Source organism: Balaenoptera physalus (assembly GCF_965194825.1).
Source record: "Balaenoptera physalus genome assembly, chromosome: 4".
Taxonomy (NCBI): Eukaryota; Metazoa; Chordata; class Mammalia; order Artiodactyla; family Balaenopteridae; genus Balaenoptera; species Balaenoptera physalus.
Window position 1 is genome coordinate 62,663,743 of NC_138891.1, and position 16,690 is coordinate 62,680,432.

The window sequence follows — 16,690 nt, forward strand, 5'->3', positions numbered from 1 at the left end:
CTGTACAAACTGTACTGTCAAATACACCCCAGTAAATTTTTTAAAGTACATAAATAAAAATACCTTGACTGTACACATACCGAAAAATCCTCTGTTGAGGCTGATCTTTCAAGGAGCTGATTCTCCATTAAATTCAGCATTCCTTAAAATTCTCTCATTAGTGAAATTGTCTTTTCTTCAACTAAAATGGCAACATTTAAGCATCTTGACATTATATAAGAACTAAATCCCTAAACTGGATTCATCCTAAACACCTCCATAGAGTTTTTACCTTGGATTTGTTTTTATTTCACTTGAGTGTGCAAAGTATTATTATAATAATGATTTGCACACTCAAGCCAAAAAAAAAGGAACTCAGGGTAAAATTTTTATGAGAACCGTAAAGGAGAAATCTTAGATACTCCCTTGTGTTTGTTTTATTTTCCATTCTTTGGGACTTCCCTGGTGGCACAGTGGTTAAGACCCTGCCTGCCAATGCAGGGGACACGGGTTCGAGCCCTGGTCCGGGAAGATACCACATTCCGCGGAGCAACTAAGCAACTAACCGTACTGAGCCTGTGCTCTAGAGCCTGCAAGCCACAACTACTGAGCCCACGTGCCACAACTACTGAAGCCCGCAGGCCTAGAGTCCGTGCTCCACACAAGAGAAGCCACTGCAATGAGAAGCCCACGCACCGCAATGAAGAGTAGCCCCTGCTCGCCACAACTAGAAAAAGCCCACGCACAGCAACGAAGACCCAATGCAGCCAAAAATAAATAAATAAATGTATTTTTTAAAAAATGGCAATCTTCAAAAGTTTTGCATTATAAAACATCAACTCTGGCTTTTAAAATAAAATAAATAAATAAATTAAATAAATAATAAAAAGCAAGGTGCCCTCCAATTCCTTACTCGTGTTGGGGACAAAGATCACTCAGAGTTCATCCTGAAAATCATCTAAATTTAGAGATTTCCTACCGGAGCAAAACTTTCATGCACCAGTAATAGAACCAGGCAGCCTTTCCAAAGTATGTCAGGCATGTGCTTGCGATGCTGTCACAAGCAGCGTCGAGCATCTGTCCCTGTGTGCTGGTGACCTGGGAGCCCTCGCTGTTTTCTAGGCCAGTTACAGAGAGATCTGGGGCTGGAAGCAAAAGAGATTGCACAATAGTTAGCACAGGTGCTTATTTTTAATCACATTAGTCAGGCAAGGACTTTTTAAAACATTTTTTTTAATTTGAAAAGTGTATATGTGTAGATAGTTTGTTTTTTTTTTTTTTTAATTGTCAAAAGCTTACTGAAAAAAACAAAGGTCTCAACCCCTACTCTTAGTCCCTTGGTCTGCATCTCAAAGGCAGCCATGGTTTAAGTTCAGCGATGTGGCCTTCGAGTGTGGATATTTTATGAGCAGAGGCAAACTGCTTTTCTACATCTTGTGGGCAGTCTCTCTCTTTTTTAATCTTATAAATGCCCATTGGGAAAGACAAAAGAAGTTAGAGGACAGCACCCTGGTGAGTGTTCAGAAAGTCTGGCTTTGGTTTCTAGATTTTCTAAATCACTTCATGCCTTCAGGCTTTTTTATCAAATATAGTTTACAAAGGCTATATGTTCTTTTACTCCTCCTTTCTTTCCTTCTTTACCCCTCCTAAAGCAACGGACAAAGCATAGAGGACATAGCTAGAATTGGTGGGGAAGGGGACAGTAATAATAGTAATAATTTTGGTTGTTATTGAGCACTTACTATATCCCAGGCACTACATATTTTTTTCTCACTTCATCTTCAAAACAATTCTATGAGGTAGGTGTTTTTATCCTCATTTTTACAGATGAGAAAACTGAGAAAGATTAAATAATTTACACAAGACTATATAGCTAGTAAGAAAAAAAGCTAAGTTTTGAACCTAGACTCTTCAAGTCTAAAGCCCCAGTGGAAACACTTAGATTTCAAGTCTTCATAGAGAGACAGAGAACATGACTGTCAAAGTGCTAAGCTATGTAAGGGAGTGAAAAATAACAGCACAAATTAGGGTGGTCCTGGACTACCAGTGTGTGGGAACTGCTCTGAGATCTGCATTAAAGTTTTGGGGAGGTTGCACTGTTCCCAACAGATGCTTCAGACAGAGCATCCAATGAGCAGTGAGAATTCTTGGGCTGGAGATAGGCGGGCCAACCTCAACCAACACAATTTCCTAAGAAACTGGATAGAGTCTTTCAAGAACAGGAAACGTCTGCTGCAGATATTCGTGGTCAGGTCTAGCCCCTTCATACCTGCCGAAGGATTCTTGGAAGGCTGCCCATCAAGCAAAAAGGATGGACAAGGTACAAGACGGACAAGACACGTTGTCCTAAACTGCAGGCATTTGGAAGAAGAGTGCCAGAGACAGCAGAGGAAGATCAAGTTGGAATTAGTACATGCCTCTTAAATGTCACAGGGTGGCAAGAAACTGGAGATGAAGTCAAAGTCTGCTGGGACCAGCAACAGGTATTCTATGTGGACTCACAGCCATCTGTGGGACAGACTGCTGAGCAGCCTGTGGGATTATGGTCATTTTTTAAAACTGGCCTAAACTTGTGACCAGATGCCATGAGCAGGAGAAGACACTTTCCATGTGTGTTCATACCTGAGAGGGTTCTGCAGCAAGTCATGTGACAAGGTGCTATGAGGTGTCCCTTGGAGAATCAGGCCTACCTAGAGCAGTCAGGGCAGGAGTAACTTCCAAAACATCAGGTTTCTTCAGAGACCAGAGGGGCCACCTAAATTCTCATTACCGGGGAAGTAATCAGGAAGAAGAGAAGGAGGTGAAATCAGATGTCCTTGGGGCAGAAGAATGAAGAGAAAAACAGGGACCAGTATCACACGCAGGGAGGATGCCAGTATGCCTCAGTCCCCTGAAGTCAGAGCCCAGGGCTCACGGTGGTAACCAGTCATCCTTACCTGCATCTGGTGTGGCAAGTTTGGTCACAAACAGGATCCGAGGCACCTAGGTACCAATTCCTGGCACCTCATCAACTTCAACCTGTGAAGGATGGTTTCGAGAACAAAGCAAGCCTTGCCACCCCACCCATCCCACTCCCAAGAGAAACATTTCTTGTTTCAGAAGGAAAAGCTCGGGAGCAGGGGTAGGGAGCTCACCTTCTAGGTGGCAGAAGACTTACCTCTTTTCCCAGATCTCAAAATGGAAAAGTTTCCAACTATGTCTTTCCTTGCTAAATCCTAATGCTACTGTGTTTGACTCCAAGGTTTCACTGGCCTAGTAGGGCCCATGACTGTCTGGGGTTGGGGGAGACAGCCTTCCTGGTAACTATAGAGTCAGAGAGAGTCAGACCTCTGCATCCAAAAGAGCTGCAGAAATGAGTCACATCTCTCTTCACCAGAGAAGGGAGGGAAGGGGTAGGCCTCAAGACTGGAGAGGCTCAGGTGCCATGAGCAAATAGTGTATTGTGTTCACTCTTGTCTTCACTCAGCACTCTGAGGAGTTATTGTGTAACAGCCTTGCTGAGATGTTAAATATGTCTGTGGAGGAAAACAGGGTGGGGGTGGAGTGTGCTGAGATAATTTGTTATTTATGGTATTCTCTGTCTTCTGAAGAGTGGAACTCTCTTGTTTGAAAGGTGATGAGTGTGAAAATGCAAAGTACTGAAAAAGAGATGGCGGGGGGGGGTGGAAGGGTAGAGGGGATTGTCTAGGGGGAAGGTGGCAGAGACATGGAAGGGGAGGAACCCCAATCTTTTTTTTTTTTTTTTTTTTAATTTTTGGCTGTGTTGGGTCTTCGTTTCTGTGCGAGGGCTTTCTCTAGTTGCGGCGAGTGGGGGCCACTCTTCATCACAGTGCGTGGGCCTTTCACTGTCGCGGCCTCTCCTGTCGCGGAGCACAGGCTCCAGACGCGCAGGCTCAGTAGTTGTGGCTCACAGGCCTAGTTGCTCCGCGGCATGTGGGATCTTCCCAGACCAGGGCTTGAACCCGTGTCCCCTGCATTGGCAGGCAGACTCCCAACCACTGTGCCACCAGGGAAGCCCAGGAACCCCAATCTTGTGGCTGGAGAGAGGCCCAGAGAGAGGGTGTATGGTGGGAAAAGAGGAGTAGCTGGTACCAAGGAGGAGCGGAGGTGAGGGAGCAGAGATGTTTACAGGGAATTGTTAAGGAGTTTTGCGGTGTGAGATGCTGTATAATTCTCTTTGTGAAACCTTCAGTAAAATCTCCGTCAATCAAGTGCTTTGCAGCTGGGGATTGTTGCAGGGAAGGGGCAAATGTGCCAAGCCCATAGCTGGTCAAAGGATCCAGCTGCATTCAAGGGCTGGGTATAAACACAGTGCTAGTGTCACATTATAAAGGATGTGGGAGGTGTGCACAGCTTCACAACAGCTGAGGGAGAGAGGAGAGGATCAGAACAGGTGGCACCAGAGATGGGCCTTAAAGGATGACCAATATTTCTACTGGAATTTGGGACAGGGGGACTTCAAGTGCAAGAGACCTAGAGCAGAGGCAGGGAAGTCTGAAAGTGTGTGGTATGTTTAGGGAGTGATGCTTTACTATGTCCCAGCTGTTGTCTGCATGGGGAAGAGGAGTAGGCTGGAGAGAAAAAAAAGAATGGCTGGAGGAACTCTGGATGCTTGGCCACCTTCAGACCTTAAAGGCTGTCATGAATGCTCTGGAGAGCAAAACAAGAACTTCCATGTGGTATGTGCAAGAAGACAGAATATGGAGCAATATACTATATCCCTGAAAGGAGAGGAAATTGGTCTGAAGACCCTCTGATTCCCCTCAGTAGCTACCTACTTCAAATGATCAAACTGACCTGGATTGTAAACACTGCATAAAATACATCATGTTACAGGGGGAGGGGGGAGGGATAAATTGGGAGATTGGGACTGACATATACACACTACTATATACAAAATAAAAAACTAATAAAAACCTGCTGTATAGCACAGGGAACTCCATTCAATACGCTGTAATGGCCTATATGGGAAAAGAATCTAAAAAAAAAAAAAGAGTGGATATATGTATATGTATAACTGATTCATTTTGCTGTACACCTGAAACTAACGCAACACTGTAAATCAACTATACTCCAATAAAATTTTTTTTTAATCATATTACAATGACTCAATTTCAGCAGATTGCCCCTGGACTTGACACCTCTGCTTCTGTTCCAGTCCCAGCTGAGGAAAAGGCTGCCAGGCGGCCATGCTCACTGATTTGTGGGGTAGGCATAACTCCCAGGGCCCTCTACCAATGCCAAAACCACCTCTATTCTGGGGGCTGCCTGAGGAGCTCCCACACCCATCAATAGGCCCTTGCCTGTCTCCGGGGCTGCTGTCCTGTGAGTCCCCTCACTCCTTTCCACTCTCAGAATTGTGATTGATCACCCTGCATCCATCTGCCCCAAGAGAATCTGAGGACCTCATCATGCAGGCCAGTCCAAGTGCGTCCCAAGTGGTCTGGAGGCATTTTATTTCTCTCAAGTCCCCTTAACCTCAAGAAGTAGAGATCACTCACCGGTTAACAGACACATATTGAACATCTACTAGGTATACTGCAACACAAAATGAATAAGACATCATCCCTGACCTCAGGGATTTCAGAGGATACGCAGTTGGGAAAGGCATGTAAATATACCCGACCCGTAAACAACAAGGGTTGAATTGCAAAGGTCCACTTATATGCAGATTTTTTTTTTCAGTAGTAAATACTACAGTACTACACCATCCAGGATTGGTTGACTCTGTGGATGTGGAAGCAAGAATACAGAGGAACTGGGTATGTGGAGGACTGACTATAAACTATACACAGAATTTCAGGTGCGCAGAGGATGAGAGCCCCTAACCCCTGTGTTCGTGTGATGTCACACAATTAGTATGATAACTGCTGGGAAGGAGGTAAGGACGGGCTGCTGTGGGAAGAAGGAGGGGAGGTACCTAAGCCCAGAGGGCAATGAGGATGAATGGAGGGTTTCCTGGAAAGAGGACTCACAGGCTGACTCCTGGAAGGAAGAGCAGGAGCTAACCTAGTGAGTGGGCTGAAGGGGAGGAGGGGGCAGGATATGGACGGGAATGGCCTGGAGACAGACAGCAGGAGTCCTTTGGGCAAGAGTCCTGTGGGAAGTTCACTGAGGCTGGTGTTCAGGCTGCAGAGTTGGGCCCCAGGGTGCATCAGGAAGACCCTTAAATGCTCTCTCAGGGAGTTGGAACTTTATGATGGTATTGAGGACCCCCAGGTGCTTAGTTGCCTCTCTACCCAAGGAAAAATGAAAAGCCATCCAAGAGAGGAAGTTGTATACTGTTTAACTCTTCATTGAGCAATAAATACATGGTCTTAATAACATAAACATTAAATAATTATTTAAGCAGAAATGTAAGATATCGGAAGGATGGGGGACAGGGATGACAGCTCCCTTAATAAGAAATAGCCGTACATTATATGGAAAGATAAATGTAAATATCAGAATAGCTCAAATTGTTGAAAGTGGTTGCTTCTGGAGAATGAAGAATGAGGAAGGTTGGGAGATGGTACTCCTGTTGTACTACTAGACTTGTTAATATCTAACTTCGTAAATACACTTTTTAGATAATTATGTACCTATATTCATATATAACTATTTTTTTAAAACATGTGTCAACCCCAGCCTCAACACTTAATAACTGGGTGATGAGAGCCAAGTCTTTATCCCCTATGTGGCTTAGTTTCTTCACCTGTAAAATGGGATTATAACACTATCTTGCTGGGTTATTATGAAGATTAAAGGATATACGTAAAGTGCCTAGCACTCTGTCTGGAGCTTAGTAGAAACTCAGTAAATGGTAGGTATTTTCATTTTTAATAACAGATGGAAAAGAGAACTAAAAAGCCTGTTTAAAAGGCCTGGACACAAGCCTTCTATATTATATACACCTCTGGTCACTGGAACACATCCTCTTATTTAATAAAAGCATGACTGTATTCATAAATTATGGAAGAGAGAGAAGTTATAATTTTGATATCAGAAACCAAAAACTAGTTAAATGTTTCAAAATCTGGAGGTGTACTCAACCTTGAAAAAAAATATTTGCAGAAACAAAAAGATAAAATAATGTCTTTTGGTGTATATATGTCAGTCCCAATCTCCCAATTCATCACGCCCTCACCCCCGCCGCTTCCCCCACTTGGTGTCCATACGTTTGTTCTCTACATCTGTGTCTCTATTTCATATACACTAATATGTATAAAATGGATAACTAATAAGAACCTGCTGTATAAAAAAATAAATAAAATTAAATTTAAAAAAATAATACTGTCTTTGGGGGAATCAGAAAACAGGGATTTGTGAAAACTTTGTCTGATTTGCATGTACTTTTAAAATAGAAAGTTAACCCGGATGATACAGGTGACAGTAATAGATTTACAGTGAAATTTAGTTTCCCTGCGCTGTCTAGCTACTAGGGTTGTAGTCCCTTTCATCTCTCAGATCCTCAGATTTCCCGATTCTATACCAAGGGGTCAAATTAAAAGGTCTCTAAGCCTGGTCCCAAACTCTAGGGTTCTGAGAATTCTTGATTATGTGCTTTTGCCTAGGGACGTGGCAATAAACATCCGACTGAGGTTTCCCACTAGGCTCCTAACACGGATGCAGTTCCTTAACCTATCTCTACCTAAAACTGTTTCCGAGTCAATAGCCCTTGGATTGGATCTCAAGCCCCACATCCGACACCCGCCCTATAGCGGGAAATCCAAGCTGCCGGGGCGGCCACCCCCCCGGAATAGGAACTACATCTCCCAGGGTCCCCCGGGGCGGGGGGCGCCCACTCGGATTGGCCAGGGTTGCGTGACGCTCAGTGTTTTGGCCCGGGCGGTCACATGTTTCCTTTGTTGTGAGCTGCGGAGAGACTGGTGGCTCGAGGAGACGCCGGCGCAGGAGACAGCGCTGCGCCGCCGGAAGCTAAGGTACGGCGGGGGCCGCCACTGCTGACCACTGCTGCTGGCCGCTTCCAGCCTTCGCTGAGAGGTACCCGGGGATGACAGCTCCGGGACCGGCCGAAAGGCGAGGAACCGGCCAGAGCCGGGGGCGGAGGGGCGGCCCAGGTCATGACCACGGGGATGTCTGCAGGAGGGAAGCCTGCGGCGGTCGGCCTCTCGGAGCCAGAGGAGGGGTCCGAGGAGAGATTGCGGGTGGGGCTGCAGGGCCCCTGTTTGGGGCGAGGGGTCTCCGGGGCTCCTCTGGGGGTTGTCAGCCCCGGTTCCGCAACCACACTCTGAAAGGAAGGGCACCCCCAACTCCTGGCACTACCGCCCCGGAACCGCGGCGCTGCTGGCGCACCCGCCGGGGGCGGGTTGGGAGGGGCATGGCCGCCGGGGCGGGGGGTAGCAGGTGCGGGTCACCCTGGGGGACGGGGAGCAGCTGGTGGACAGGGCTGGGGAGAGAGGTCTCGCATTTTGCCGATGGGCTTCGAACGGAGCGCCGCTCTTTTTTAATCGAAGGTAGCGCTGAGAATGCGAAGGTCTGAAATCAAACCTTCCCGCTTGGTGGGGGCGACAGTTTGATCCTAACGGGGAGGACTGACGGGCCAAGTTGGGTCCCAGGGCTGCAGGCTAGAGACTCCCCATTAAAGCAGTTGCGAAATGTGCTCGGCGCCGTCACCTGACCGTTACCCCCGCCCCCACCTCCCGCGAGCCTTTGTTTACCACCGCTCGCCTGGGGGCCCGCTCCGGGAGCCGGGCCGTGGAAAGAAGGTCCCCCGGAAGCGGGCGCGGGCGGGGGAGCGGGCGTTCCGCCGGCGAAGTCCCCGCCTAATCTCCTCTCCTTTTCACCACTCCAGGCCTTGGTTTCTTAATTTAGTTCCTAATGGCCCCGCCCCCAGGTTCTGGACACTCGGGGCGAAGACTGTTAACGCGGCGGGGATTGGGGCCCTGCGGGTGCTTTCGGGCGGAACGACTGGGCGAGTTCCGAGTGTTTATTGGCGGGTGTCTTGTTGCGAGGTGTACTTGCCCAGGCAGTTCTTCCCCGCCCCCTTGAAGGTGATCTGGAGGACACGCGGGAGCGCGCGCTCGCTTCTTGTGCAGCTGCGACCCGAGCGGAGGCTCTGGCGGCGCGCGCTACCGAGCCGGGGGACTCGGGAGCGAGGTCCAGCTGACCCGCTATGCTTTGGTCGCCGCCGCGGCTTCTGCCTGAGCCTGTAGGCAGTTCTGGGGCCCGCGGAGGACCGGAAAATTATCCCTCTTTAACTCCTGTCGCCTTGTCTACCCAGATGGTGGGAAGAAAGCCCTCAGGCGAATTAAGTTCTTGCCTGTTCTGTAAACAAGGTTTAAATAGCTAAATAAGGACCGTAAAGCCACATTTTAGAGTGCCTCACAGTCACCCCTGAGGCAGCGACCTTTCGCTGTTAATGTTAGTGGATTTTAATGATTAATCACTTGCTCTCTTGAACAGCTTGTTTTTGTTGTTGTAATTTATTTTTTTTCACACACACACACTGTGTTTTATTTTTACAAGAGATAAATAGACTGACACCAAGCATTGTACATGGATGACCACAACAAAAGCAACAATGATTGCAATTACCAAACATGAAACACACTCATTCTATGTCATAATATTGACATTCAGTCCAGTAATCCTCCACTGTAACAGCTCCTTTACTTTGCAGTGAAAATTGATTTGTATATTCTTTGCCTCTGAGTCTTTGTGGGATTTTTTTTTTTAAATTCAAACAGAAAGTCACAAAAATTATACTCATCCTCATCAGTTCACTCAGTCCCATGTGATTTTTTTTTTATCTTGATCTTTTGTTAGCACTTTTATGAGTTCATCAGTTTTTCATTAGAGTTCTGAAAACGCTTATTCATTCAGTTCAGCAGTACAGTCAGTTACCAGAAACCTGTACTTGACAGTCTTTTCCATGAATTTCTTGAAGATGAAACCTTTTTTTATAGGAACATATTTGCAAAAGCATCAGAGTACACCCAGAACTGTCTGTAAATGACAAAAGACTTTAAAATGACCACGGTTAAAGATTTGATGAAAGTTGAACAGCTTTTTAAAAATCATGTCTTGGTATTCGCAGCTACAGGCTGTTTATGTCCACCGGCGAGGTTGGTTTTTGTTAAGTATGTAAAATAGATGAAAAATCTGCTTGCTGTCGACTAAGATGTAAAATCAGAATTCTATTTTTTAAAAAAATAACTTGAGGATATCCTACCCCCGCCCCCCCAAAAAAGTTAAGATTCTTCTATACCCCGGTTTAGATGAGTTGTTTCCTTGTTTGGGGGATTATAGCTCACTCTTCTATGATGACAGTAATAAAATCTACAAGAACAATCATTTTAGCCACAGTGTGTTGGAAGATGTGGTTTTCCTAATCTGTGATTTAATAGGAAACTTGGGTTTTATCAGATTTTATTTTACTATAAATCTGTAGGAATTCACCCAAGACGGTGCATTTCTGTAAGAGGTAGATTGAGCGCCCAGAGTGAAGCAGGAATTGACTATGAACAGTTCTCATTGTATGCATTCTTAATTTATTTTTAAAATTCAAGTTGAGATGACTATGCCGGAAGGAGCAGCTTCTGTGATCCTGAACTGCCTCATCTCTTGTGCATTGAAGGCATTTAACATTTCTAAATAAGTACAAGTTGCAAACTTCTAACCTTTGTAAAAAATAAAACCACCACTCATAAGCCTGCTTATCCAGACAAAGCTTGTGACTTAGTCTCTAAACAGGAAGAAGAAATAATATTCTGAGTTGGAGCTTACTATCAGCTTTAATTTAAACTTTCTTGGCTTTTGTCCAAGTTGCTAAAACCTTAATGCTTTTTCAGAAAACTTTGTTTTAGTTTCTTTGTTTTTCTGCCATTTTATTAAAACCCAAAGGTCAAGCCTGTGAAAAACAAATACTATTCATTAAATGAGGGACTGCAGTTATTTTTTGTGTATACTCCTTTTGTTTTTTTTAATGTTTATTTATTTGGCTGCACCAGGTCTTAGTTGCAGCCCGGGGTGGGGGGGGGATCTCTTAGTTGCAGCATGCAGGATCTAGTTTCCTGACCAGGGATGGAACTCTGGCCCCCTGCATTGGGAGCGCAGAGTCTTAACCACCAGAGAAGTCCCTGTATGTACTTTTTTCTTACCTAGGAATTTGGGACATCCTTTTTCAATAAATATTTAGGTATGGACTGTATAAAAAATGTAAATAAATTATCCTAGTATATCCTTATAAGTATATGAAATATATAAGCATATATATTTTGTATGATTCTATTTCTGTTGTGACTGAAACAAAGAGTATGTGGCCACTTGACAACTGTTGACATTTTAAAACCCTTATTCTTTCTCCTATTAAAAACAATAGCTAAACTAGCTTTTTTAAATTAAAGTTTGTCACTGCCTAAATTCGTCACCCAGGGGCTACAATTTTTCAGCATTTGGCACATCTTAAAGTCGACTAAATTGATGTCTACAAGTCATTAGGCTTTGCTCTTTACTCAGTGCTTTCTAAAACTTACTTCTGTAAATAATTTGTGTCACCACTAAGGTAAATAAAAGTCACTGTGACTTAAAAGCGCTTTTATCCATAGAGCGGTCACGTAAAGTATTGGATCTCAAACTTGTTCAAGTGGCAGAGTACTGGGTCATGTCCTTGCAGATTTAATTAATTCTAATAAGAGAACCAAAAACAATTTTTTAAAAAAAATTTATTTTGTTTATTTTTATTTTTGGCTGCGTTGGGTCTTCGTTGCTGCACGCGGGCTTTCTCTGGTTGCGGTGCTCAGGCTTCTCATTGCGGTGGCTTCTCTTGTTGCGGAGCACAGGCTCTAGGTGTGCGGGCTTCAGTAGTTGTGGCACGTGGGCTTCAGTAGTTGTGGCTCGCGGGCTCTAGAGCACAGGCTCAGTAGTTGTGGCACATGGGCTTAGTTGCTCTGTGGCATGTGGAATCTTCCCGGACCAGGGCTCGAACCCGTGTCCCCTGCATTGGCAGGCGGATTCTTAACCACTGCATCACCAGGGAAACCCCCAAAAACAATTTCGCTAAAAGAAAACATAAGTACATATCTACAGGTCTTAAGACTTTAAAATAAAACAATGCATTAGATATCTTCTAGCAAGATAAAACCAAGGACATTAAGTTTACATGTCAAGTAGGTTCAATAGGACAGTTTTATATCAAGTATGATGCCTGATGATTAACAAATATTTTTTTCTTCCTTTGGGGGTTGGGGAATATTAGTAGCCAAAAGTTTTAAAGCAAGGAAGAGAAACAGTGAATGGAGAAGTTCAATTTTTTTGTTCTGTGATTTGGGAGAAGACAGTATTCTTTTTTCAATTATAGAACCATAATTGTTTAGTCTGACACATTGTTTAAGAACTCCTAAATTTTTCATCATCAGATACCTCTTATTTCTCTTTCTCTTATTAATCGAAGTAATAATGTATTGACTATTTCAGGTTCATGTCAACAAGGGATAATCACTTGCTATAATTCTAGACAAAGAAATTTAAGGGTTTTTTTCGTTTCTGATATCTTATGGTAAGTATGTTATTGGTGGTTTCATTAAGAAAATTAGAAATGTTGAAAATAACAGCTTGAAGACTGGACTTTAAGTGTTGCATTTGTAAAACTTGGTTCAGGAACCACTACTCCAAGAGTAAAGGTTTAATTTGAAGAGTATAAATTTACAACTTTTAAAAAGTGGTCATTAAATAGAATGGTTCAAATAAATTAGCGTTTGAGAAAATGTGGTGAAAAAAACTGCTTGGTTTCAGATAGTTCCATGTTAAATATAATTTCCTAGTTATTTTTAAATAATGGATTTACTATGTTACAGTGTTTTCTGACTTTACTTCTGTTGAGTTACTGTATATCTTTAAAGATAAAACTCTTATTCTTTAGTAATTTTGCTGTTTCTGCTATGTTCTTCACTCAAAGTTCAATTTGAGCATATGGAGTAGTGTGGCGCATAGCATGTAGCAATTCATTACTGCAAGTTGCAGGGACCATGTTAGTCAAAATGTTGTTGGTTTCCTTTGCCATCTGGTATTTATTAGTCTTTGTAAGCCCCTCACTAAGCCATGCTATCTTAAGGCTAATAGTAACTTGTTTCTTTGTATAGGGGTCCTGCATTCTAAAGGAAAAATAAGCTTGATTGCAGTTCTACACTCTAAAATCAATTCTGATACTATATAACGCCTTTGGACTTCTTACACTGACCTCCTCTGTCCCTAGCCCTTACTGATTAGGTTGGTAAGTATTACCTAAAAAACCTGCAGAAAATGTCCAGGTGAATTGCCTTGCTCTTCTACTCCTTAAGGTATAATTCTAGACTAGATCAGTCATGAGAGAATCTATTCCCATTTGCACTCTAGCAGAGAAACAATTTGTGTTTTCTGCCAGAGAAACACTGAGAATTTGAATCTATTTTCGTATCAATCTTTGAGTTCTTGTCTGATTCTAATCTTAGCCAACCCCACGGCATCTAAAATTGGATCTGAATCCGATATTCACCACCCCAGTGGCAGACAGGGGGTAGGCTGTCTAGAATTGTTTCTTGAATTGACTCGAATTCCTACATTGGCTCAGGATCTTATTGTCTTATTGGGGGAAAAACTTACTTAGCTAGGACTAACAATCCCCTAATTTGACCAAGTTGAAATATTCTTTATCAAGGTATACACAAGTTAGATTGACTTCTGCAAATAAGGAAACAAGCAAGATAACATTCACTTCACAATCAAACAATAATCATGTTTTAGACCCGTGAGATGCGAGTAGGAGCGCATACGGGGTAGTTGTCTCCGAGGGGCGGCAAAGGAAAAGGATTAGCCATGTCGTCTTTGATCAGAAAGGTGATCAGCACCGCGAAAGCCCCAGCGGCCATTGGTCCCTACAGGCTCTTACAAACATGGGTGAAATTCTGAAAGCAGCAAGCTGTGACTTCACGAATGTGGTAAAAACAGCTGTTTTGCTGGCTGACATAAACGACTTCAATACTGTCAATGACATCTACAAACAGTATTTCCAGAGTAATTTTCCTGCAAGAGCTGCTTATCAGGTTGCTGCTTTGCCCAAAGGAGGCTGTGTTGAGATTGAAGCAGTAGCTGTCCAAGGACCTCTCGTGACAGCATCACTCTAAGTGGGCCCAGTGTTATTTAGCCTGGAATTTTAATAATGTTTTTAAATTAACGTCTTAATTTTTACAGTATTTGTTGGAAAGTGTAAGGTTGACTGAAATATCTGAAGTTATTATGGAAATACCATATAATAAGGGGAATTGAACATGAGTTGAAGATTAATGATGAATCTAGTTACTGATGTTATAAATTACACTTCTGTAGCACTCATATTACTGGATGTGGGAAAAGAGACACACATTACATAGTTACTCAGGAAAATAAAAGTAAAGGGAAATAGCATGTAGGAAAGATGAGTTACTATTCCTGAGAAATAATAAAGAGCACACCTAATTCAATTAAACTATTAATTTAATGATGTGAACTATTTAGTTCTCATGTCAGATACATGATTCTGCTTTTACTTGAGTAAAATTAAAGCATTTAAGTTTGAATGGTAGAGGTAAAGGAGAAGAAACTGGACCAAATTTTATATGGATAATATTTTTCTAATGGAAATAAAATAGCATGCAGATTTAAAAAAACAAAAAACAAAAAAACAATAATCAGGGTTTAGAGATGTGTGTTTGTATATACATGTAGAAAAAAATCAGTAGTCCATATCTTGGTTTTCTGGATCCACTTTCGAATTTGCCAAAACTTGTTAAGAATTTATGATTTCTATTTATAGATATCTAGGCCAGAAACCAGAATCACTTGTGCTTAAATACTATTGGTATTCTGTGTACAGTTCAAGGTTCCAGTATTCTCTCTTAAGCATTCCTCTCTTCCCCTTCCAACAACAACAACAAAAAATTGTGCTGAGGGCTTCCCTGGTGGCGCAGTGGTTGAGAATCTGCCTGCCAGTGCAGGGGACACAGGTTCGAGCCCTGGTCTGGGAAGACCCTACATGCCGCGGAGCAACTAGGCCCGTGAGCCACAACTACTGAGCCTGCGCGTCTGGAGCCTGTGCTCCGCAACAAGAGAGGCCGCGATAGTGAGAGGCCCACGCACCGTGATGAAGAGTGGCCCCCGCTTGCCACAACTAGAGAAAGCCCTCGCACAGAAACGAAGACCCAACACAGCCATAAATAAATAAATTAATTAATTAATTAAAAAAAAAAATTGTGCTGAATTGGTTGGTTTCTACAGGTACTAAAGTCTATAAGGATCAAAAAAGCAGAAGAAATATGCATTTATATACTAAAAGATTTAAGATAATTACTTGATAAGCATGGTGATTCTATATGGATAATCTAGATAACTAAGAATTTAAAACTGAAATTTTTTTCCTGAATTACCCAGAATACTTGAGATGTTGTCATTGCTTTCATAGTTATATAAAATATATAATGACTAAACTGTTTGCTTTGGGTAGTATTGATAGACCAACTCAGAATTATTTAATGACCCCAAACTCAGATGAAACATTAGTTACCAGACATTCTTCAAAAATCCAATGCAGAGTTATCATAGGATATGTTTCCTCATCTCAATTCCACCGTTAGCTTGATGTTGACATGAATATTTGTTTACTCATCTTTCACTCAAGAAACCTTACTGCAGGATAAAATTGTCAAGTAAGGAAGCTGATAAATAAGGAAACTATTTTAGATATAACATAAAGTTATTTATTTGCTTTAAGGATTATTATTCAGGATTGGTTTTCCTATGCAGAAGTAAACTTCCAGTCACAAACGGAAATCTACTAAAACCTTCTTTCAACATATTAGTAAATAATGCCAATTATACATAAAGTGATTACTATCTGATTTATGTGTTGCTGTTTTCCATTTATTTTAGGTGTGGAAAAACTGGGGCTTTGATCAAGCAAATGCTAAAAAGGTATTATATTTATAATGTTTATAAACTCTCTAAGCATTGTTATTAGAAAATGTAAATCATTTTCCTTCAACCAGGGGTCACTTAGACCATCAGAGTAACAGGGAACAATTCTATCCTCAAGATCAGATAGGAAGGCAGCATCACAGACTTTTCTGTTACCAAATAAACTTCTTTTTTTTTTTTTTTTTAATAAATTTATTTATTTTTGGATGCGTTGGGTCTTCGTTGCTGCACGCGGGCTTTCTCTAGTTGAGAGCGCAGGCTCAGTGGTTGTGGCTCACGGGCTTAGTTGCTCCGCGGCATGAGGGATCTTCCCGGACCAGGGCTCAAACCCATGTCCCCTGCATTGGCAGGCAGCTTCTTAACCACTACGCCACCAGGGAAGCCCCCAAATAAACTGTTTACACACTCCTTTCTACTCCTTCCGAATATTCTCAGTCCCTATTCTACCGTTTCTCCAGTCCAAAAGACACTAAAATAAGTTATCTCCCTTCATTTTTCTGGGACGTAGGCCAAAAACAGGTAATTTTTAAATCTACCTAGCAATCTGAAACTAGGTCTACAACATTTATGAGTTCTGTAGTTGGAAATAAACTCTAGAGTACTCTTAATCAGAAGAATCTTTCTCTTAAAAATCTTCCTTTCAAGTGAGAGTGTAGCTCCAAGAATAAAGCTCCTGAAGGAAATGAGGGAGAGAAAGAAAGAGATACTATCTTTTCTAGACAAATTATGTGTCTTTGGCAGTCAGTCATTTAGAGTCCAGTCACCCTTGCATCCACTAACTTAC

At 42.6% G+C, this 16,690-nt stretch overlaps 2 protein-coding genes and 1 pseudogene across 11 annotated transcripts in view; 2 read left to right on the forward strand and 1 right to left on the reverse strand.

Annotated features, from left to right (window-relative positions):
* KLHL6 (kelch like family member 6) overlaps positions 1–4,422 on the reverse strand; it is a 124,468-nt gene extending 120,046 nt beyond the window's left edge. The window contains exons 1-2 of the mRNA XM_082459965.1: positions 3,137–4,422; positions 2,916–2,997 (exon numbers count right to left, since the gene is read on the reverse strand). The gene's annotated coding sequence lies outside the window, so the exon portion shown is untranslated. The remainder of the gene's footprint in view (positions 1–2,915; positions 2,998–3,136) is intronic.
* A 3,364-nt stretch (positions 4,423–7,786) lies between these two features.
* Positions 7,787–16,690, forward strand: part of KLHL24 (kelch like family member 24) — a 40,723-nt gene continuing 31,819 nt past the window's right edge. The window contains exons 1-3 of one of the 9 annotated variants that reach the window (XM_082459974.1): positions 7,787–7,901; positions 13,062–13,192; positions 15,862–15,903. The gene's annotated coding sequence lies outside the window, so the exon portion shown is untranslated. Of the gene's footprint in view, positions 7,963–12,396; positions 12,479–13,061; positions 13,193–15,861; positions 15,904–16,690 lie in introns of those variants that run through there. The other 8 variants (XM_082459966.1, XM_082459967.1, XM_082459968.1 and 5 more) reach the window with 8 other exon arrangements.
* Positions 13,205–15,154, forward strand: LOC309659833 (2-iminobutanoate/2-iminopropanoate deaminase pseudogene; annotated as a pseudogene). Its single transcript has one exon. The product of its transcript is annotated as a 2-iminobutanoate/2-iminopropanoate deaminase pseudogene (transcript).